Source organism: Pteropus vampyrus, unplaced genomic scaffold (assembly GCF_000151845.1).
Source record: "Pteropus vampyrus isolate Shadow unplaced genomic scaffold, Pvam_2.0 Scaffold25, whole genome shotgun sequence".
In the NCBI taxonomy this organism is placed as follows: domain Eukaryota; kingdom Metazoa; phylum Chordata; class Mammalia; order Chiroptera; family Pteropodidae; genus Pteropus; species Pteropus vampyrus.
This window is the reverse complement of record NW_011888806.1, coordinates 4,233,583-4,258,437: the sequence shown is the minus strand read 5'-3', so window position 1 is coordinate 4,258,437 and position 24,855 is coordinate 4,233,583. Positions and strand designations below refer to the sequence as shown.

The window sequence follows — 24,855 nt, the reverse complement described above, 5'->3', positions numbered from 1 at the left end:
TCAACCACAAGCTCTTCTTCTGCAACCAACATCACTTTTCCTAACTGGTGTATTGATCATATCATACTATTTTTCAAATCCTTTTGTGATTGTTCTTTTTGTCTCTGTAGAATCCTTCTTATTAATCAGCTGGTTTCTTTATAACTTGATCTAGTATCTCCAGTTTTTTGCCTACAGGAATTTAACAAAATGATATTAACTGCTGTGTTGGAGAAAAGTCTTCCAGATTCGACTAAGCCTGTCTCCTGTTTGCAAATTATACTTATTCCAGCAAAGTGTCATATTTGTTTTCTTTTATAAGAAAAATAATTCCTTGAAAGTAGAAACTTTGTCTCATATAGTCACTAAATGTTATCTGGTTTCTATGAAGAGTTATGAAAAGGTTACTAATAAAATAAGAAATGTTTTGCTTAAAGAAAGAAACAAGTTTCCTTGTATATCCCAAGGCTATATTACTAGTATTTCCCCGTGCATCACATCATGAAGTGTATAGATCCCTTGTTAACTTAAAATCACAAATTCGTAGACTCTTGAAACTAAAAAAGTGATAAATTATCATCTGGTTTACAGCCATCTTTATTCAGGTCACTGTGAGGAAACATAGTCCCTGAGAGATGAGATAATGTGCCATGGTGGTATAGTTGCATCTGACAGTTTAGATTACAGAAAATTCCAGACTTCCCTGCAGCCAGTCATGTGAACTTCCTTCTACCCCATAAAGTGATAATTCTAAAATTATAATCTAGCTCCAAAACTTTAAGATAATATGTACATTTTGAATCAGGCACGATGAAGGCAAAAAGAAAAACAGAAGAGAGAAAATGGATCCTACAAGGTTCTACCTACCTAGCCTCTCCCCACCTCCCCCGACTTATCTTGTATACTCTCTTCCCCACTCAGTAACTGCATTCCGAGTGAGGGGCCTAGTCCTGGTGTCTGCTTTTGCCTCCAGGCTCCTACTCAACTCAGCTCAGTTTAAATATCCTGCCCAAAAGGTGAAATCCAGTCACTTTTATTGCCAACTTCCAATGCCTTTTCACAGACAGATACCAGCTCTGAGGAGACATCCACCAGCCCATTGTGAACTGAAATAAATAGATGATTGATATACATAGATGATAGATAGATAGATAGATAGATAGATAGATAGATAGATAGATAGATAGATAGATAATAGATAGATAATGACAATTTAGTCAGATGTTAACTCAGTGAACTCAGTTTAAAGGACTCTTTCATTCTGAGATTATATCCATCTTTTATTTGGAGGTAATTAAATGTCTTTTCATTAGGAAATGAGCAGTTTTTTCAATGTCCTTACTTAACAAAATAAACATTGAGCAACCTATGTCAAATCTTCTAAATTTTTTTCCTGAAATCTAAAAGTCTTGGAATTGTATATCTCTTATTCAAAATTACTGTGGAGAAGTAGCAGCAAGGAGAAGGGACAAAAACATAATACATATGTAAGCAACTTGCTATACCAGACTCTCTGTCTTATTTCCTTTTTTTTTTTTTAAGTAACTCCAGTGAAACACTGGAGTTTGTAAGCTGATGCTGCTGATTCTGCTTTCACATTCCTTACATTTAAAAAAAAAAAAAAAAAAAAGTCCTTTGGGATGGTTTATGCAAAATTCTGTGTCCTACTTGAAAGGGAAGAACTTTTTTGACCTTCAGTGCATGTAGAAAAATGTAAAAAATAAATGAGAAATGTATCCAGTTCAAAGAGAAGCTTTTAAAAAAATCTTCAAGCAAAGCTTTTCTGTGTTATCATTGATTAAAATAAAAAGAGTAACAAACTGAAAGCTTTAAAAGGAATTGTCCCTTGAAACCTTTTATATACATACTGCAAAACAATTCCATTCTGAAACAAAGCTTACTGAATACAAAATGATTAGACTCTGTCTTATTCAGATATGAAGGTGACCATTTGAGGTCTCAAATAGCTATTGTGACCACCATCTGTAAAATCATTTCTCTGAAAATTGGCTACCCCTGGAATACAGATTCTGCATAATCTAACAAAAGATGGTAGGAAAATCCCTTTAGGAAAGATTTAAATAATGGGCCATTGCATACCACCTTCAGAGTTTCTCACATCCTCTGCCAACATTGAAAATCCATCTTAACCCTGACAGTAGATAACCAATTTATGTATCAAAATGTTCCTTTTCTTCTCCACCAAAAATGACCTGTGTACACCACCAGTTTTCAGGCAGCTCAAGGGAGTCATTCTTTTGATAACACAGGATTTAAAATTCAGAACTGTGGAACTGCACAGGAAGAGTTCCAAAAGGATTTGGTCACTTGGTATCTTGTACTCTACATAACAAATCGGCTCCACAATGAAACACCTGGTGCAGAGCATTTCTAAATTCTTAAGCTTTCCTTTCTTTTATATTTTTACTCTTGGAAATCCATGTAACTGATGTTAAGCAGAGCAGGTAATGTGAGACCTTGCATTATCTCAGTATTCCCATTTGTATGCCTATTTTGATGTAGTCACAGTACAGGGCTAATATGAAAAATAAGTTTAAAAATTCAATAAAATTTTTATAGTAAACCTAAAAGGAAAATTTATATAGAAACCAGTGGAATCAGCCATATGTAGTATCCTTAACATGTTTCCAGTTAGCGTAAATTGATAGGAAAAGAGAAAGAAAAAAACACACAAACTAGTAATACTTCATCCCATTCAACAAGTACTGATTAACCACCTATTACATGCCAGACACTATGCTGGACAGTAGATTTACAGCTGTGAATTATGCACATTCCCAGCCTCCATGCTGCTTACTCTGTAGGAGGAAAGGTAAACGTGTGACGGGACTATTTTCTGTTCAGTGTGATATGTGCTCTGGGAGCACAGGGAATCAGCCTAGAACTCAGGTGAGAAGTATAAAGAAGGCTTCCTAGTGGAGCTGAACTGAACAGACAATTTAAAGAGCAATTGAAGTCGATTGATGTTATGGGCTAAATTGTGTCCCCCAAAAATCATATGTTGAAGTCTCAACACATAGTACCTCAAAATGCGACTGTATTTGGAGGTAGGATCTTGAAAGAGGTAATTAAGTTAAAATGAAGTTATTAGGGTGGTTCCTAATTAAATATGACTGCTGTCCTTATAAGAAGATTAAGTTAGGACACAGATACATTGAGAGGGAAAATCAGATGGAGACACAGAGAGAAGATGGCCACATATAAGCCAAAAAGAGAGGTGTTAGAAGAAACCAATCCTGCTGATGCCTTAATCTAGAACGTCTAGCTTCCAGAACTATAAGAAAACAAATTCCTGTTGTTCAAGCCACCCAGTCTGTCATACTTTTTTAAGGCAGCCCTAGAAGACTAATATAGTTGATGAAGTAAATAAAGTACATTCTAAATAAAAAGAACAAGAGGAAAAGGCACCACATGGATCTGAGTGTGGATCAGGAAGTAGCAGCAAATGAGCCTAGGCTGATGTACAGTAGTGCAGCAGAGAACCCAGGCCTCCTTCATGAGGGCCCAAGATGCCTGGCCAAAGTTCAGACTTCAGCCTGAAGGTGTTAGGGTACCATCAGAAGATTTTTAAATGAGATTAGATATAAAAAAAGCTTACATTTTATAATATTCACTCGGCCTGCAGTGTTGATTATTAATTATCTGGGAGCAAGACTCACCAACCAGAAATTTATTACAATAATTCTGATGAGAGATGATAATGATCTAAAATACAGTGAAAGTGAGGGTGGGGGAGTGAACTTGAGACAGGAAAGAATAAGCGGAAAAAACAAACAAACAAAAAATTATAGGACAAAGGATAAAACATTGTTAGAACAATCTCTGAGCCTTCGCCACACTGTCACATTTTCACCCCAGTGATACTCTTCTCAAAGTAGTTACATTTATAATGGCAGAGAAGGCAAATTCCATTTTTATTAGTTAATATATTTGGCAACATCTCCTAAGGCACCTGCCAACACCAGTGTTTCTCAGGCTTGTACTCTTGAGCTCTGAGACCGGAAAACACTAAATTTATTCACACTTCTAAAAAGAACATGGATTGAGGCATACTCTGCAATACCTATATTTATAACACTGCCCAGAGTGTTCTATTTTATATGTGTGAAAATTGCCAACAAAATACTCACAAATCCTCTTACCTTGTACCTCCAGCCTTGACATCCCTGTGGAAGAATAAACCGTCTTCCAAATATAGGCACCTAAGAGAAAGAAGTGGGGGAGGAAGAGAGAGGAGAGAGGTCAAATGGAGGGAAAGAAAGAGAGAGAGATTGTTTTTCCCCCACTAGTTTCACTGCTTAGCCAATCTCTTTCTCTGAACAACCTACTTTTGGTGCAAAAGAATGTGGGTCCCCTCTTAGATGAGAGTCCAGTACCTGCTGAAACCAATACGAAGTCAACATGTCAGATTTTATTAGAAGCTCTACGCACAGTTAAGCAGGAGTTAGCAAGAAATATATAAAATCACTGTGTTTCACACATGCAAAAACTTTATTTGCCATCTATGCAATGTTCAAATATTAGAAGGATTTATTTTTATTATCCCTTTCTTCGCTCCTTTTTAAATGCCAGTAAGCTTTTCAAAAATAAGGACAGATTTTAGCAAATTGCTAGTCAAGATTTATTTTTATTTTCTGAGTGTTTCTTAATAAGTGGATTTATTGTAGCCCAGATGTCTGTCCAGTAGCCAACCTTTTCATGTCCTGTTTAATGAGTATGTCCTCTCTCTTATCATATCTCCCAACTGCCCTTAGTGTCTTTATCTTCCTAAATACTGTGTGACTTCCCAAACCAGAAAATTTTTAAGGGAACATCACTTCATTGTGCTTCCTGCAGAAGCCAAAGCACATAGAAAAATGATAAAGCTCTGGCCCCTGCTTTATTCATAAAACACTTTGCAAAGTGCATTTCGTAATTTGCCATTGTAACTAACCACTGGCACCTAGAGCTTTCAGGACCGAGTTCTAACACTGTATTTAGTTCATTCTTTGACTGCTCAGCTAAAACTTCCATTTGTATGCATTTATTCCGCTTCACACATTATGTTATCAGTCACTTTCAATATTTCAAAGTCACAGCAGGCTTTTTCTGACATACATTTGTCAGAATGAACTGCCTTGATTGCTATTATTACAGACTACAGTGCCTGAGTAAGGGTAAAAAGCATATGTAGTACCAGAATATTGAAATTGCCTGATAAAACAATAGATACAAAAGAATAAAAATAGAATAAATGCATATAAATGGTGCTTTAAAAAACCAGCAAAAATGTAGAATTACAAAATAGGCATGTAGAATTCAAGAAACCATGAAGAAAAATGTAATAAAAAATTTTTTTGAGAGAAGATATGGAGCCAATTGAAAATTCCAGTGCCCCAATGTCAGCAAAAAAAAAAAGTGGATATTACATACTCCCTTTCCAGTAATCAGGGATTTAAATAGGCTCTACTAATAGATGCTGTCATTGAATGTTAGCATGAAATCAACTAGTGAACAACAAAGAACATAATAAAAACTCATGCTTTGACCAAAAATACACTTAATGAAAACCACAAGGAACTAACCAGAACTCCAGATTCCTTTTTTATTATTATTATTATTCTTGGTAGACTACTGAGCATGACACCCAACAGAATATCTGTCCCATTTGCCTGTTCTTTATTACTCTACATGTTGACCTTAATCATCCTTCAGAACTACACACTGGAGAAGAACCAAGAAACTGATTATAGAATCAGAGAATACCAGTGTCCGTAAGGATGGACCTCCTAGAGAATTTCTTAAATTTCAAGTCTTGCATAAACATAAGATAAGAAAATTAAGTTAGACATAAAAATTAGTATGTCAGATCTCTTCTCAAAAGTAAATTAAAAGGGAGGTAGATGGGGTAAAAGGGGTTAAATATGTGGTGACAGAAATAAATCTAACATGGAAGGTGAAATTTAAAAAATAAATAAATAAAAAGAAAAAAGAAAAATGAATAAAAATGGCAGTCCTTTACAAAAAAGGAAATTAATAAAATACAGAAACCTAAAGTGTTTGTATTAAAGTTAAAATGAGAATAACAGAAAAAGCTAAATTGTATTGCTCTTTTCTTTGGGGCATGTATGTAACTTTATGAATTTAACTTAGCTCATATATTTAACATATTTTTATAAAGCAATATTCAAGAAATTATGGTGGATGTAGAAAACCTCCATCTAACAGATCCACAGTTTGGAAACCCAAAATTAGAAGAAATTATCAAGTCCCTTTCTCTCCAAAAAAAAAGCCAAAAGATCTAGGTCAAATACTTGCTAGCTTTTTTTTCAGAAATAAGATTTAATTCCTTTTAAAGAAATTAGGTTTAATCCAAATGTTATTCAAAGCCTTGAAATTAAGGATTGCTATTTGAATTATGCTTTACTCCTTAAAATGAAATGTTAAAATCACATTTGGAAACTTTAGGCAAATTATTCTAAGTGTCTCGTTATCTCACCTACTCATCATTATGAGCTTGTTACCAATATTAATAGTTTTTGTTGTTTATTGACTTTTCATTGACCATCTATTAGCATAACTCTATATTTACAGACAGAAACATCATTATGGTGAAATTTACACATATAGAGTTCAGAAAATATTTAGAAAATTTTGAGAAATATCTTTAGAGTATAATTTCAATATTTATAAATAAGTTTTCTATTAAAAGAACACCTTGTAGAATATTAAGTCTCAAGATTTTCAAGTTAAAAAATCATGATGACTCAAAAGGTATGCAGAATATATCCTAAAACATTTTAAGCATATGTTATCTTCACTCTACTCAAGTAAATTTAAAATATTTACGATTTTGTTAAAATATCAATTTTATTTCACATTAATAAAAATAATTGTTTCTAGGAGTCAGTTCTTTCCAAGGAAAAAAAAGAATGTTTAATAAATCAGTCGTTATTCTTGTGAATGCTTTTCTTCCTAATTAATGTGTTAGAGGGGATAAATATATCCTAATTATGTGGAAATGATTAAAATGCATTTTCCATTGAAGAATTAATATTTTCAATCTTAATTATATTCCACGGTCTATAGAAATATTAAAAATAAGTATCTAAAAGTGTGAAGACTGGGGGACACAAAAAACTGCTAAAATGTATTAAGTAATTTGTATTAATTATACTATCTTTGAAAAATGATAATGTCATCTTAGAACTATTACAGATGATTATATCTAAGTTACTAAATAAATTAAATTGGGTCTGTTCATCAACATGTAAGTAGCTTTATCAAATAAATCAAAGTATGTACAGAGTGAGATTGCACAGTAGAAATTTTAAGAAATCACTAATTAACAGAGAATTGAGATTTTTAGCTGATTTACCTATACAAAATTTAATTACTCATCTGCATACACACATCACACTTTACAAAAACTCATACACTCTTCTTCACACACACACTTACTTACTCACACTCACTACATTCCATACTCTCATACATGCATTCCCCTTTCCATATTTGATTCATAATTACCATACCCAAAAGGACTACAGTGACAAGGAGAGCCGACTAATTCTAGCTGTTATTTCAGTAAAATATTCCATATGAAATTCAGTTTTTCTTGGACCTGTTTACACTGTCCACTGTTTCAGAAAAGCTCATATGATCATTTCTTTGTTTGGTTAGTTTTGAAGGTGTGATTATTCTCATAGATGTTTTACTGCTCTAGGGGGAGAAAGGTATCATCAGTATATTATCAGCTGGTGTGCTTTAAACCTGCGGTATGTAGAGAAGTCTGGCATCTGAGTAACTCTATCTAGGGTAGTATACTTGATAATACCTATTTAAGGATAAGAAATTCTTCTTCAGCTAGCCCTAAATTTGGGTAATATTTTGTTCATATTCTTATCCCTTTCCATTTGTATTTTCTTATAATTCTATGCTTATATTTCTTTCTTGTTTGAATATTAGTAGGAACTCTTGGCATATCTTTATAGTAATTATAGTATACTTTAACATGTTTAGAATATTGTATATCATATGTAATTTTACCTAGGACATTGTACATGTTTTTACAGATTTCAAATGAATACTGACTTTAAACTATAGATCACCCAAATGACTTTGAACTACTGTTATAGATGAAGAGTTCCTGCCAACCATAAAAATTGTATCTACTATAAATATTCCATCATAGTATTACTTGGTTTGGTAGGACATAAATGCCTTCCACCATAATGCATTTCCTAGATATAAAATATATATATATACTCTTTGATTCAGCCATACAATCAAAGGCTCAAGCCAGATTTAAGGAAAAAATTGATCCCTCTACTTCTAATCACTTCTGTCCCAACTTCAGAGAACTCATATTCAGAACATGGGTTCTTATTTGTTTGTTTGTTTTCTGTGGTTGAGTTCTTATTCAAAATGTTCTACTTAAGTCTCTCCTTGGGGGACTATGTGGAAGCTGCATTGAGGGCAGAAATCTATAGCTGGATTGCCTAAGGTACAAATTTCTTGTAGAACCTAATACAGATGCCTATTTACTTTTGGAGGCAATCAGGATGTTCATTAGTAATTGAGTTGAAGCAAAGAGGAACTTTATTTGTACCCAGTCAGTGACCTGGATCGTTTTCAGAATGAGTATTGAGCTGAAATGGACCATTCATTTCTACTTCCACTGGGATTCTGTACAGAAAAAGGTTATTGCTTTTACCTTCTTCTTCTAACAGAAATGGGGATTTTCAGGAGCAGAAAACAAAGCTTTATGCTTGTCATTTTTATCTTAGGGTAATATTTTTATGTGATTTTTGATCACACTTAGAGAATGATATAAACCCTATATTTTGGGCTACCTGTTAGACTGATTTCAATATCTTCAGTTAGGTAATTAAAATATGATGACTGTACACTATAGTAAATCAAAGGTTTCAGAAGTGGAGAAAGAAGATAAAAATTAATAGATAAGTCTGGAGCATAGTCAATAGAAGTTAAGATAAAATTACAGAAACTTTGGTAGTTATCGAAGTGATATTTTTATTTAGTATTGAAATAATACAGCTTTAATCATTTTAATAGCAAATCCTATATAGAGCATACAATAGCCAGGCACTATTCTAAGAACTTTACATATATTATCATTTTCATCCTCACAACTACTCTGTTTGCAGATGGGAAAAACAACAACAACAACAACAATAACAACTAGAGATTACAAAAAAGTTAAGTGACTTGCCCAAGATCACACGAATAACAAGTGATGGTTCTGATATTTAAACCTCAATAGTCTGGCTCTAAATTCCCTGATCTGAACCACTGGAGAGCTAGTGAAATGGGCCACCAAAATTATACTGCCTTCAGATTTGAGTTGCCTCCGGGGAAAGAATTAGTCATAAGGGATGAGGATGCTCAGCTGAATAACAATGTCGTCATCATCAGAGGGCAAGGGTAATTGTAGTATTTCATCATGCTCCAGTGAATTTTTAAAATAAAAATCTGAACAGAGCAACTGAAATAATTATTTTACCCAAAATTTGTGCAACAATTTGAGAGCACATGTAAACAAAGCCTTGAAACCAGATAACAGAGTACAGCACGATGGATAAGGTATTTTCTACACTTCTATGGAGAACCCAGGGCACTGGAGCATGCATTAAAATGAGGGGCTCTAAACAGGCATAAGACAGAGAGCCCGCCTAGCCTCAGTGGCATCCCTAGCAGCAGGGGACAATCTTGCACAGCAACTAGCAGCAATGACAATAACAGTATGGTGAAAGAGCACATTTATCAGACTTCCAAGGTCTCAAGGCCTTGGGATCAGGAGAAAAATACCATGAACTGGAAAACTATTGAAAAAGGGCCCCATGGCTGCCCAAAATCCAGGAGGTCATGTAAAACTATCACAAGTGATTCCCAAAACTAATCGAAAGAAACCTTAAAGAGGCTGGAGGTCCAACACTTATGGGTGGAGATGAGACGGATGAATACTGTTTGTATCCAAAATTGTCATCACATCTACTTCCCTTGTGGATACAGGCTGGAAAAAAAGATTACATACTCATCCAAAAACCAATGATCTTTTCTGTACATTTGGGGGATATAGTCATCATATCATATATAATTAAAAAGTATTATACATACTGAAACTCAGTTTGCCAAATAGAAAGTCCTGAAATTAAAAGAGAAAACTTTAATTTGATAGATGACATGCCTTAAAAAGGAGTGATGAATGGAAGGTTATATTCCACTTTTTAGACTTTAGATTTTACATTTTGCCATAAATATGTACTAGATGATTGGCAGGCTAGAATAAGTAAGTCATCAGGAAGAGAAGATATAATGACGATTTAGTGCGGACCTAAACATAACTGAGTCATCAATTGAAACTTCAATTTCTTTCTGTTTCCTTTAGATTTTAAATTACATTTCACTGTTAAGAGGACTCAGTACTAGGGAAGTAAGAGCTAGTTCTCAAATTGAAAACCCTATCAAGATAGAAGATTTGACTCTTTAGTACTATATGATTTTAAATTAAGCTTTTAATGGCCTCTTTTCATAATAGACTCTCTAATATACTAAAAAATAGCTTTAATATATGACTCATTATTTACATTTACAATACTAGTATTGTTACGATAATAGTGTCAAAAATAAAGCACTATCAGTGATTCTTTATTCTGATCCAGAGTTGAAGTTATTTCTAAATAAAAATATTGAGGACTCTGGAATAGAGTTGAATTTTAAAACATTATCCATAGGAATTATTTCTAACAAAGAATATTCTCGTGTGAAAAATAGGGGAGGGGGAATCCTGTATTCCTAGCTACATTTACTCAGTATTTTATGTCAGTTAGAATGCTATCTCAATCAAAATACCTCCTATGTATGTAAAATTATGGTTATTTCTAAAATTATACTGCTTTTTTTCTTCAAGTGAAACCACATTTAAATGGTGTTATTTTGACTTGCCAGTAGACACATAGTCACATAAAGTTTTATTTTACAAGACAGTGCTCAAAGTTAGCAAAAATAACATTTTATATAATTTTTTACTGAGAGAACAAAAAGTAAGAGGGACACTAATTTAAGTCGTTATTTGTGCATTAGAAATAATTGCAGACTAAATAACTTATTATTTTGGTTGAGGCTTCTATCAAGAAATATGAGAGATATTATTGGATAGACAACTATATATGCACTCATCTCAAAACTTATAAGCAAAAGTTTTAATAAGATATTTTAAGAATCAAATTAAAAAATTACGATTTTGTTGGAGAAGAGAGTGGCCTTCTCCTCTCCCCACTGTGGCATGTGCTCGTCCACTGATATCAGTATACTCTGCCAAGGGGGAATCATCTGGCAAAAATGTCACTTTGCCCGCTGTGTTCAAGACTCCCATTCAACCAGATATTGTGAATTTCATTTCACACAGCTTGAGCAAAAACAATAGACAGTCCCATGCTGTCTGAATTAGCAGGTCATCAAACCATTGCTGAGTCGGGGGGATACTGGCAGAGCTGTGGCTTGAATTCCCAGAGTTCCAGGCGGTGGGACTCATTGCTCTGGCCAGGGTGCTTTGGGCAATATGTGCCGTGGGGGCTGCATGTTTGCACCAAAGAAAATCTGCCACTGTGGCACCTCAGAGTAAACACAACACAGAAGTGAGATGCCATCTGTTCTGCCCTGGCTGCCTCAGCCTTACCAGCACTGCTCGTGTCTAAAGGTCATCATATTGAGGACATTCTTGAACTTTCCTGTGGTGGTTGAAGATAAAGGTGAAGGCCACAAGAAGACCAAGGAAGCTGTTTTGCTTCTTAAGAAACTTAAGGCCTGGAATGATATCAAAAAAGTCTATTCCTCTCAGCAAATGAGAGCTGGCCAGGGCAAAATGAGAAACCAATGTTGTTTCCAGCATAGGGGACCTTGTATCATCTATAATGAGGACAACGGCATCATTAAAGCCTATAGAAACATCCCTGGAGTTACTCTGCTTAATATAAGCAAACCGAACATTTTGAAACTTGCTCCTGGTGGCATGTGGGCTGTTTCTGCATTTGGACTGAAAGCATCTTTTGTAAGTTAGATGATCTTTATGGCAGAGAGCTGCCTCCTTCAAGATAACTACAACCTTCCCATGCACAAGATGCTCAATACAGACTTTAGCAGAATCCTGAAAGTCCATAGATCCAAAGAGCTCTCCAAGCACCATGCAAGAAGACGTATCCCAGAGTCCTAAAGAAGAAACCACTGAAAAACCTGAGAATTCTGTTGAAGCTAAACCCATATGAAAAGACCATGCTCTGGAACACTGTTCTTCACCAGGTAAAGAATACAATCTCTGGGTGGATAAAGCAGCAGCAACACTAGAAGCCAAATCAGCTAAGAAGGGGGTTCCAGGAAAGAAGCCTTGTGGTAGGGAAGAAAGAAAAGAAGGCTGTTGGCATTACCAAGCAGGGAAAGCCTCTGGAGGGGAAAAAAACAGGCTGCAGCTACCAAGATACCAGCGGCTGAAAAGAATCCCGCAGAAAAGAAACCCACGACAGAAAAAAAGTAGCCTGCAGCAATAAATTGAAATTAGTTTATTCTGTAAAGGTCAAATCACTTTGAATAGCTAATTTTGAATAAAAACCCAATCAAAGAGTCAGTGAGAAATATGAAAAAAATATATATGATTTTGTCAAGAATTGTGAAGGGTCTGAGGTTTTATCCTACTTGCAAGCTCCCAAGTTAGCCTGCCACAGTTTCATAGATGCTGGTAGAAGACATTGAATCGGAAGTGAAGGACTTTATTACCTGAGAAAGCAGCATGAATGAGCATCATGTTTTCACTGCTTCTCTTTGCCCCCAGGTCTAATGGAGCTAAGGCAGAGGCAGACCCATTTGGATCCTACTCACAAAATGGGTTTAGAAAACCTGAGTTTTACAGGGACTACTAGAAAACCTGCCCAAACTTTGCCCAAGAGGGAGACATTGTCTTTATTATCCAGTCAGAAAAAAATCAGCTATTGGAACTAGAAGAAGGTATTACCTGTGTCTCCCAAAGCTGTTTGATAAACCAGCAGTCCCCAACCTTTTTGGCACCAGGGACCCATGCTTCTGTCAGAATCTAATGCCTGATGATCTGAGGTGGAGCTGAGGCAGTGATGCTAGCTCTGGGGAGCAGCTGCAAATACAGATGAAGCTTCACTCGCTGGCCTGCTGCTCACCTCCTGTTGTAAGGCCCAGCTCCTAACAGGTCACGAACCAGTACCAGTCTTCATCTTGGGGGTTGGGGAACACTGTGACAAAAATCCTTGAAAAGAATCTAGGATAGAAGGTGTCACAAGACATGTAGAAACAAAGTGGAGAATTACCCCTCAAAAAAATATGGTATTGGAGAATTCACTAACTCACTGAAATTTATTTGTAAGCCTAAAATCAATACTGACAGCAGTTATAGTCATTTGCAGACAAGCACAGCATGGCAAAAATTTGAGTTGCCTGACATTCAAGTCCCCAGCTAAGGCCAAATAAGGGGACTTGCTGCCACCTTGTTTCAGTTCTCCTGGAGTCTAACAAGTATTCTTATTATAGTCTACTAAGGGTCATGTTTTTTGCATTTTTGTGCACTTGTTTTTGATGATTTTGCTATTTAAAATGGCCCTGAATACTACCAAAGTATTGTCTACTATTCCTAAATGCAAAAAGGCTGTGGTGTGTCTTACAGAGAAACTATGTATGTTAGATAAGTTTCATTCAGGCTTATGTTATAGTGCTGTTGGCCATGCATTCAAAGTTAGTAAATCAAAAATATATATTAAACAAAATGCCTTTAAACAGAAACAGCCATAAAGCAAGGTTATATATTGATCTGTTTATGAAAATGCTGTTACCAGAGACTCACAGGAACCTAACCCTAAATTTCCCCTCAGAACAATGATTTGGTATTCACTAATGCGGTGTATGAGGCAACTTTATGAAACATCACTATTGTGAATAATGAGAATCAGCCGTACCGGCAGCCACAGATGGCAGAACCCTCCTTTCACTCTTGTTCTCTTACAGCCTATCCTCAGTGAAACAGCAAAAGTTATCCTTTCAAAACTTAAGTGTGATCATGGCTCAGCTCTGTTCAGAATTCTCCAATGACTTTCCCCTTTTAGAATCAAACGCAAAGTTATCTCAGTGTTCCTCCAGCGTCTGGGCTGCCCACCTTGCCTCTGTGGCCTGTGGCCTCAGCTTCTTCCACTCTCCCCCTGGAGCTCATTCTGCTCCAGCCACCTTGGCTTCCTTGTTGGTTAAGGAACGCTCAAGGCAGGTTCTTGCCTCAAGACTTCTGTACTTACTTTTCCTCTAAAAAGCTCTCGGTATTTTTCCAAATATCTATAGGACTCACTCCCTTATCTCTTTCAGGTCTTTGTGAAAATGTTGCCATCACTGGTCAACCTACTTAAGTTGCAAGCAAGCCTGTCCCTCCCAATCCCAGTATTTCCCAATCCCCTTCCACTACCACCATCAGATATAATATAAATATTAAATATGTGTTTGTTTATCTACATCCTTCCCACAATATGCAGAGATTATTGTCTGTTTTATTCATGGTAGCATACCCAGAACCTAGAATAATGCCTGCCTCATAATAGATTTTTAACAAGTATTTGTTAAGTAATGAAATAAAAAATCTCTTGGAGTTTTCAGTGGCTGTCTTTTTTTGCAACAGGGTAAGCTCTACCTTACTCTGCTCATGAGGAAAGCTCCTGACAACATTTCTTCAAAACAGATAGATAAACACTGGGAAACACAGAGCTCAAAGATCTTGCTCGGGCTCAGCAAGGTTAGAAAGCTAATTGGGGAAAGGTAGCAGAGAGTTTTCAGCTGTCTTGAAAAGAAAGGAATGGCAAACCTCTTTATTGACAAGAATGTTTTTAATAGCATAAGAGTTGATATTAGACTATCAAAATGATTTTTTAAAATCCGTACCCACTCACCAAAGTGCTGTTGTCTCTACAATTTCATCTAATAGTATGAAATCTAAATTAATCCCTCATGGACAAAAAAAGTGCTTTTTCTTTAGAAAACAAAACAGTTAGAGTCTAGCCAAGCCGCCTACAAAACACGAACTGTTTCATTTAACTAACTGAGAACACACAGCTTGTTTAATTCCTAAATAAAGAAGCAATCTCCATTAATGAAAGGCAGGTCCCTTACAAGCATGTTTCTCTCTGAACCTAAAACAGGTATCAAGAGAACTTGTGTTCATGTTGCCACAGATAGTCCCAGATAAATGGAGCAAATACCAGGCCAACTTTGAAACAGATGGTTTGGTTTGCTTTTAACTCTAATTCTGAGTTTTATCATCAGATGATTTCCTCATGCTATTGTAATCCAAATTTCTCCAGACTCACCAGTTGGAGAGTGCAAATAAGGCCACATCATTCTATAAGAACTTCAAATGCACTGGCTCATACCCTACAGAATATCAGGCCTCCAGCCTCCCTTCAATGTTGCACAAAGTTATTATATGAGTTTCTTTATGCAGGTTATTTTGGGTGCTCATAAAGAGTCCTCCCAAGATTTTCCATCTGCCAATGTCCTCCTGAACCACTTGAGGGTGGCATTCTGGCTGCCAAAGCTCAACCATAAAAACACACATCCACATCAAACATGCAAATCTCTGAGAGCCAATGCAGAGCCAATTTTCCCACCCACATTCCTCACTATGCTGGAGCCTAAGTGAGAATGCTACTCTCCTGAGCTAGGTCACCCTTGGACGCTTTGTAGCGTCCAAGTAGTAGCGTCCAAGAGTAGCACTTCTGTGTGCCTCTACTGGCAACTTCTCTGTGTAAAAGGCTCAAACGGGAATGCATTTTGACAGACACAGGAGCATACATGCATACATACATACGTACATACATACATACATGTATTTAAATATAATATGACCCCAGGTAAGAGCCATAAGATATAGACAAAGCACTATTGGAATATAAAGGAGATAAAAGACTCCGTAAAGGAATGCTTCATGATGAAAGGGGCATTTATGTTTCAGCCTACAGATAATCTATATGTATCATCATTCTTATTATTTAATTCATAGCTAGAAAGTCCCTTTCCTCAGTTTCCCTGATTCCCATATTACAAGAAGGCAATCTAAAACTAATGTATTAGTGGACTCACCTGAATAATTTTTCATATGAAAAGTACTTACATATGGTGTCTCACTGAGAAGGTTTGAGAGATTGCTTTGGTCTATGCTATGTGGAATAATCTTTTTCATACATCAGTTGGTTTAAAAAATATTTCTGCTCAGAAATAGCCTGGTTTTATGGAACCTGCATTCTAATGCTATACAGGGCACTAATCCAAGGTAAGGAAATAAATGGGTAGAGTAAGGTATGGATCAATGGTTAATAATATATATATAGTGGTCAAGGAGACTCTCAAATTAAGTGACGTGAGAGCAGAAACCTGAATGTGGTGAAGGAGTGAGCCATGCAGTTATCTGGGACAGAGGGACTAGCAATGCAAAAGCCCTGAAGTGGGTGTGATTAGCATGCTCAAGGAACAGCAAAGACATAGAGCACAGTGAGCAAGAAGAGAAGTGGTCAGAGTTGAAGTAGAGAGGTAGCCCAGGGCTACTTCACATACAACTTTATAAACCAATGTCAAGACTTTGCTTTTTAATTTTTTTTTTACTGAGATAGAATTGATATATAACACTATATTAGTTTCAGGTGTACAACATAATGATTCGATATTTGTATATATTGTAAAATGATCACCACAATAAATCTAGTTAATATCCATCACCATACATAGTTAGAAAAACTTTTTTTCTTGTGATGAGAATTTTTAAGACCTACTCTCAAATGTGGTTTCATAGTGCAATGGTTAGCACGTCTGCTTTACATGCAGAAGGTCCTGGGTTCGTGCCCCAGTGGAGCTACGGTTCATGGTCTATGACCATGCCACCCTGAACAACCCCGATGTCTGATCTCAGAAGCTAAGCGGGGTCGGGCCCGGTCAGTACTGGGTGGGAGACCACCTACGAGGACCAGGTGCTGTAGGCATTAAAAAAGAAAAAAAAAATTTTAATCTACTCTCTTAGCAACTTTCAAATATGTAGTACAGTATTGTTAACAATAATAATCATGCTGTACATTACATCCCCATTACTTATTTACAACTGGAAATTTGTATTATTTGACCCCCATCATTCATGTCAGTCATTCCACCCCCACCTCTGACAACCCATGGTTTTTTCATTTGTTTTGTGTTGTTGTCTTTTTTTTTAGATTCCACGTATGAGTGAAATATGGTATTTGTCTTTCTTTGCCTAACATTACACTTAGCATGAGGCCCTTAAGTTCCATCCATGTTATTGCAAACAAGATTTTGTTCTTCTATACTGCTATATAATATTCCATTATATATAATATATATTCCATTATGTATATATAATATGTAATTATATATAATTATAATTGTAAAATAATCATATGTATATATTATTATATACATAATGGAATATATATTATATATAATGAAATATTATATACCAAATTTTCTTTATTCATCCACTAATGGACACTTAGGTTGTCTTTATGTTTTGGCTATTGTAAATAATGCTGCAATGAACATGGAGTGTATATATCTTTTCAAATTAACATTTTCATTTTCTTCAGATAAATGCCCAAAAGTAAGTTTGCTGGATAATAAGAACTTTGCTTTTGATTTAAGTAAAGTGGAAAGAATTCATCTCATAAAACAAAAAGGATGAGCAGAAATTATGCTATCTGAATCAATATTTTAAAAAATCACAATGAATGCTTTGTTGTAGGCAAACTAGAGTGGACAAAGTTGAAGCAGGGAGACCAGTTAGGAGACTTGTGTGACATATGATAGTGACTTGGGTATATGAAAAAGTCCAATTCTGAATAGGTAAGACAGAGTTTGCTAATATATTAGATGTGGGGTTTGAAAGAAAAAGAATAGTCAAGCATGGCTCCAAGGCTGTTGGTCTTAACAACTAGACGGGCAGAGTTGTCATTTAATGATATGAGAAAACTACAACCAATGGGTAAAGGAACATGTTGGGGCAGGTGGGAACACGAAAATGGGGAAATCGGTTCTGGAAACTGGGACCTTTGAGCCTTTGGAGTTCACCTAATTCGGATTAGATCTGCCCTTGCTCTGCAGCTCATTAGCTATTTGATCTTTGGCTTTAACTCAGCTCTTCTGAGGCTCAATTTCCCTATCTGTATCATGAGAATAATAGGATCCAATGTGTAGGATAGACTTGTGAAGATTCAACAAAAACAGCAGATATAAAGTACCTAAAATACAGATGTTAATAGAAGCTAAAATAAAACAAAACAGTATATATATGTAAGTAATTAATAAATGATGTTTTTCATAATCTTCGTGAGATTAGGTGTGAGATTTCTTATAGCACTATGAGGATTATTTGCAGAAAACATTCTAAGATTCTGTTTTATGAGATAAAGTCTAATTAAACACTTAAGAAAGATGATTGTCATCCTATATCATCCAGTTATGATGCTCATTATAACAATTTGTCTTTTACTTTATAACTTCTTTCCTGGCTTTACAATTCTCAGTATGTAGTGCTCTTTCACAGATGTTTTTGTTGTTTTCTCATCACTTGGCCAAAAAGCTAAATCATCAATCAGTCTGGTAGAGACTTTTGTACAAATAAGTAAATGCATTCTTGGTTTTATTTTTTTGGAATTTATATACTGCCTTGGATCATCAAGTCATCAAGATACTATTTTGATTTATTTGTCTCAAAAATTAGTAATTTATACCCTCCTTTCTAAACATCTTTACTCCTAAATAGATTGTTATCAAAAGTGGGATAGTGTCTAGTATAATTGGCCTGAATCAAAAACCAAAGTATATTCATTCTCAGAACAGACTGACCTACCATATTTCTCTGATAGGCAGTCACTCCATCTCCAACATCAGGGCCTGTTAGCTGCCAACATTTTCTAGATATGAAACTGGACTTCATTCTGTCCTTACTTTGCTCATCTTCCCTACTTGTTAGCGTGACGTTCTTCAGCTTGCTTTAAGGTAGGTTTTTAATATACACTTGTACTTCATCCTTCTCACAAAGCCAGTCCGGACAGCAGTAAGAACTATTTCACTTTCAGTGTGCTTCATCACCTCAAAATCAATTGTTTGTTGTTATACTTAACACCTAAGTCAGGTGCCAATGAAGTACCTTTTAAAGCTGGTTTTGATAACTCTAAGCGCTCTAAGTTTTACATTCATTACATTGTTTGAATATACCACGTTTTTTGTATCTTCTTGGTAATTTTTCCTCTTAAAAATCCAGCTTCATTTACCACCATGGCTACATCTATTCTACCATCAACCCGTCTTGGAGGTGAATTCAGTGTTCCTGAAGAAATTCTTGAATTTATATGTCACCTTATTTTTTACTACTTCCTTCCTGAAATACCTCTATTCCTCACCCATGTGAAATTTTGCTTGGTTTCCAAGATTCAGTTCTAATACTGATTCTTCTTAAAAGTAACTTTATTCTGCACTTATTCGTCCCTACTGCACTTACCAGAGTACATCTTGTAACAGAGTACTTATGTGCCTGCCCTCGGTGGACCATAAGCCTCTAAAAAGCAACCACAATAACTGGCTTATATTTTATTTCCCAAAATGCCTTGAATGTGATAGATGGTCAGTAAATGTCTGTCAAAATAATATGTTTCTTTTCTTAATATTGTCTTTATTTTTCATCTGCTATGTCTTCATCATTAGCATTGTTCTAACATAATCATCAATGTCAATTTTATGCTGCTACACAGTTTCATTAATTTGACAAATTTTAGCATCTTCTATATAATTTTTAATGAATTTAGACTTAGGAATGCAGTGAATTAATGCATAATCTCTTCCTTGCAGGAGCTTAAAGATGGAAAGAAAAACTGACCAGTAAATAATAAATGTATTTGGCGACATATGCTGACAACTGACAAGTAAATAATTAGTGTATTATGCAACATATATTGTGATGGTATGATATTTTTCAGAGTGGTATTTGGGCTGCTAAAGAGTTTCAAAGTGTGTCATTGTGTGGGGTTTGTGTGAATTGAAGAGTACAGTAAATATTTTAAACACCTAGAACAATGCCCTGCACATGAATGCTGTTTGTCAAATTAATTATATGGAGGCAGCTAGAATGTAAATTCAGAGGACAGCAACAGGACATGGCTATTGGTTAGCCATGTAGATGTGATTTTCTCGACTTATCGTAGACCTCAGCTTTCAATCATTTATATCCTCATTTGAGAACTCCTTAGGGCTCACATAAATAAGATGATGAAAATAATGACTAAGTAGTTTCCCAGATGATTAAAATGGCTTCCTAACAGCAATTTCCAGAATCTTCCTAAAACATATAGCTACCTTTAAAAATGGATCTGCAACATGAATGTAAGAAAGAAGGAAATTAACACAATCATTATGAAATTATTCTTAAATGTTAGAACACTTCTACAAATAATTATCAAATTTCAAGTTGGTAGATGTTCTAATCTGAAATAAAAACTTTTCATCATCAGTCAGTAATTTACTTATTAATTGAACAAACATCTATGTTGAAAATCTATTATGAGATACAAAGACAAATAAGATGACCTTTGCCTTCAATTAGTTTATCCCAACTGATTGAAAAGAAAAATAAACAAACAATTTAGTATATCATGATAAAAGTTAAGTTAGAGGTGTTCAGAGGTTTTTAATAGAACAGAGTAAAAGAGCGTTTAAATCAGACTGAGAAGCAAAAGGTAAGGTTTCTTGAAAGAAGTGGTGTGCTTAAAATGATTTTGAAGGACAAAGACAGGCTAATATGGCATAACTACTAGGTAGTAGAACCATTTGACCGAGTGCATCCAAGTTCCTATTATAAATGTTAGATTTTCTTTTTTAAAAATTTGTGTTCTTCGTGGCCTTAGTGATAACCAAGAGGTACCACCTATGGAGAAGACGTTCTCTACTGCCTTTGAAGAAGTATATTTCTAACATAAAGTATCTTTTATGGGCTTACATGATCAAAAGAGAAGTCTGCTAAGATAGGTTTCATGGGGATCAGTGGCTTTAAGAGTCAAGTGTAATAGGATAAACCATTCTGTCTGTCACCAAGGTGCTATGAGAATAAATTGCAGTTACTTCTATTTCCTGAAAATGCACTCTTTAACCAGGTTTTGTGTGAATATACTTACTAACGTTAAATTTTAGCCATAAAATTTTAAAAGTAACATTCTCATAAATATTATAATAGCTTTTATTCTGTGACAAAGATGAGATCAAGGAATTTAATTTATGGAGCCACATAATCATTGTTTTTGTTTGTTTATTTTTTTGTTTAAGTTCACCATGTGAAATAAGATTTAATATAATACAGTTTAGGATAGGCACAGTGCTACGAGATGGACTCCAGATATTTCTCACTGAGTAATTTATTTTTTTAAATACTACTATATTTAATATTAACATCAGATTTTTTCCTAGATTTTTATTTTTTATTAGAATCCTTTATGTATATATATATTTGTTTGTTTGTTTATTTATTAAGGTGACATTGGCTAACAAAATCTAGTAAGTTTCAAGTGTACAATTCAACAGCAAGGCATATATATATTGTTTGTGTGTTCACTTCCCATAGTTAAATTTCTTTCTGTTACCACATATTTGACCCCTTTAACCCCATCTACCTCCTCTCCATTCCCCCTCCACTCCTACCTTCTGATTACCACTAGTCTATTGTCCATGTCCATGAGTCTCTGTTTGTCCTGTTTGTTGCTTTTAAGTTGATATCCCACATATAAGTGATATCCTGTGGTTTTTCACCGAGTAATTTAAAAACAATGGTATATTGTGGGACTATTTCTTTTCAAGATGATCAAATGAGCAATGCCTTTCACCTTTATTATCTTTAAGATGTTTTCTTAAACTTTGGATGCTTAAAAAATTAACATGTTTCTCTTTATCCTTATAAAAACCAGAGACACAATAAATCGTTATGTATTAATTATGGCTAATAATACCTTGGCAATGTTTTAGTGTTCTGCCTCCATCAGGTAATTTTTATAATTTTGCATATACCTTAAACCTTCCCATAAAATATTACATATTTCCCTTCCTTTATCACAAGAGTATTTTAATCTGGAATATCATTATGAAACTGTATTATTTTACTGTGTTTTAATACTATGATATCATTAGGTATTATTGATATGTACATAATTATTTTCTCCTACTCTCAATGACCTTTGAGTTCTATTATCTGATTTTTATATTGTACTTTCTTCTCTTTGCTATCAGACTATTTGCCCTCACTTTTTATAATTGCTATTGCTACCTTCCCTTTCAGTATTCCCTTTTATAATATGCTACTTCAAATGTAATTTATTTCAGCAAATATTAATTAAGGATATACTATGTATTAGTTACTGTACTAAGTGCTCAGAGTTCAAAGGTAGATAAAATATAGTCTCAGCCTTAAAAGAACTATCAAGCAAGAAATAAATAGAGATATAAAAAAAGTAATTACAATTCTGTATGCTAATTGCCATGAATAGAATTTTATTCTATAGCCAATGTGGTTTGTTTCTCTCTGTCTTTGCCAATGTTAGGTGGACTAAGACAGGATGGAAGGGCTCAGCATCAGTAGACAAAGGAAGAATTCGAAGTAGAGTTATTTGTAGTATATTTGTAATATATGCTATAAAATAGAAGATAAATAAATGTGTCGAATTTTGTCTAAAATAAGAAGAAACTACTCTTAGACCAAAGACACTATCCTAGTTTATAAGCTTTGCAAATTTACTTGAAACAACATTTTGACCATTTGGGGTCTTGTTTTGCTTACTTTTCTGTGGCAGGTACAAAATGGTTTGGAATGCTTAATGAGTAAAATCCTAGTGAGTGAAATGTTAATGCCTTTACTATGAGAATTTGTTTTATATTATATTATAGCACATATATTACATTTATTATAGTACATTATATTTTATTGCTACTATCTTTCCACTGTTAGATAGTAATTTCTAATAAGAAAAAATTTTTAAATATTAAACATATAGGTAGCCTCTGAGTTAATATGGGGTCATGTTTCTAAATATGCTTTCTGCATGAGATACTTCATGTGGATGATAGAATCATATATGTAAACCTTATAATCATTCATAGCAAATATCCCTGAACATTAAACAGTCAACCTACCAAAAATTTCTGGTGGCAAGCACATTTGTCTTTTCATATTTAAGAATATTATTTGCTTAAAGTATATTACAACAAATATTGGCCACTTTATTATTATTATTATTATTATTATTATTATTATTAAAAATAATATGCTACCAAACTTATTTTGGACACTGCTGAAATTTCTACATATTCTGAAAAATTTTAGTGATGCACGTGAAATTTACTACACTATTAGTAAAGTTTTAAAAAATAATAAAACTTGCTGTAATATATTCAGTCTCTGAGCTGGCTGAATTTCAATTTACCCTCAAGGTTAGACTGTTGTCTACTTTACCCCATCACTTTGCACAACATTGACATAACACCAGTTACTTTTTTTTTTCATGTAATGATTTTCAAGGGGATGGATGGAGAAGGTACCTTCATTTTTTTCAGGTAGAATGTGTAGTTTGAAGTCATTCTTTCTCATAACTTTTATATTTCCACTCCACATTTCTTTCGCTGGGTTCCCACTAGACTATACTCTAAATATCCAGAGCCCATTATTCTCTACTCAAACTATCGTAATTCCATTTTCTGGGTTTATATAGTCCATTTGCTCTATGATTGCTAAGGGATGGCCTTCTGTAGAAGTACAGATAGAGTGTGGATGAGCTCCTATTATGACCACATGCATATTGACAAGGCCCACATGGTGCAGGAAAGAGCTGGAAGTGGAAGGAGAAGGTAATGCATCTGTGATCGAAGAATATATTTTATTTTAAATTTTGACAGCTTGACTTATAACTTCAAATATTTAGAAATGCGGTACGCCAGCTTCCATTTCTACTTTTGCCTCATGCTCCACAAATATTAAATGTTTCCATAGATTTAGAATTTACTCCCATAAACATTTTTTTTCTAATTTTAGGACTAATTATTGTTGTTAAATATTTTACCATGGAGAGGAAAATATACTACTGTGTACTGCGATCTTTTTTGAGTTCTTTAGTCTGGGCAAAATCCCAAGCATTTCTCTATTATTATGCCACCTGCTGTGCTCTTGCTTACACTGCAGCTGTCTAACCAATTTTGAGGTAGTCTGTATCTCACACTGGGACAATGTTGCCTGATAGGCACAATCTTCTTCTCACTTCAGCTTAAAAAATAAAAAATTATAATCTCTTTTTTCTTTGGTAGCAAAAAATAACCCTTTTTAAAAAATGCTGAATGTTAAAGGGCAATAAGGAGATTACATAGTTAAAGCTTTATATTTGAAATCATGTCTATATTAAACCTCTGTAATGATTCTGTAATTGTAAATAGCATAGAAAACTATTTATCAGCAGAAGAACTAGTTTAAATTACTCTCGGCCTTAATGAGAATGTGAGCAGACTGAAGTGCACTGCACTTTGGCATTTGTACAATTGGCATCTTGGCAAATAGCAGCAACATCCCCCTACGTATATTCATCAGATAAATTAGTAACACAAGATATTAAACAGAGCAGGTATATCAGTTAATCAGCTTATTTCATTAAAGTTGAGACTATCACTTTTATTCAGTGCTTCTTTACGTCAGGAAATATTTTCTGTGCTACAAGTACTCCAAAAAAGTAGGAAATCTACTAAAAATGTTTTATTTTGGGATGAAAATGGTTTTAGTTG

General features: G+C 34.7%; 1 protein-coding gene and 1 pseudogene across 2 annotated transcripts in view; both read left to right on the top strand.

The window, feature by feature from the left end:
* Positions 1–24,855, top strand: part of GRID2 (glutamate ionotropic receptor delta type subunit 2) — a 1,302,586-nt gene that overhangs the window by 1,205,642 nt on the left and 72,089 nt on the right. The gene's annotated exons all lie outside the window — the stretch shown is intronic.
* LOC105289605 lies at positions 9,311–12,550 on the top strand (annotated as a pseudogene).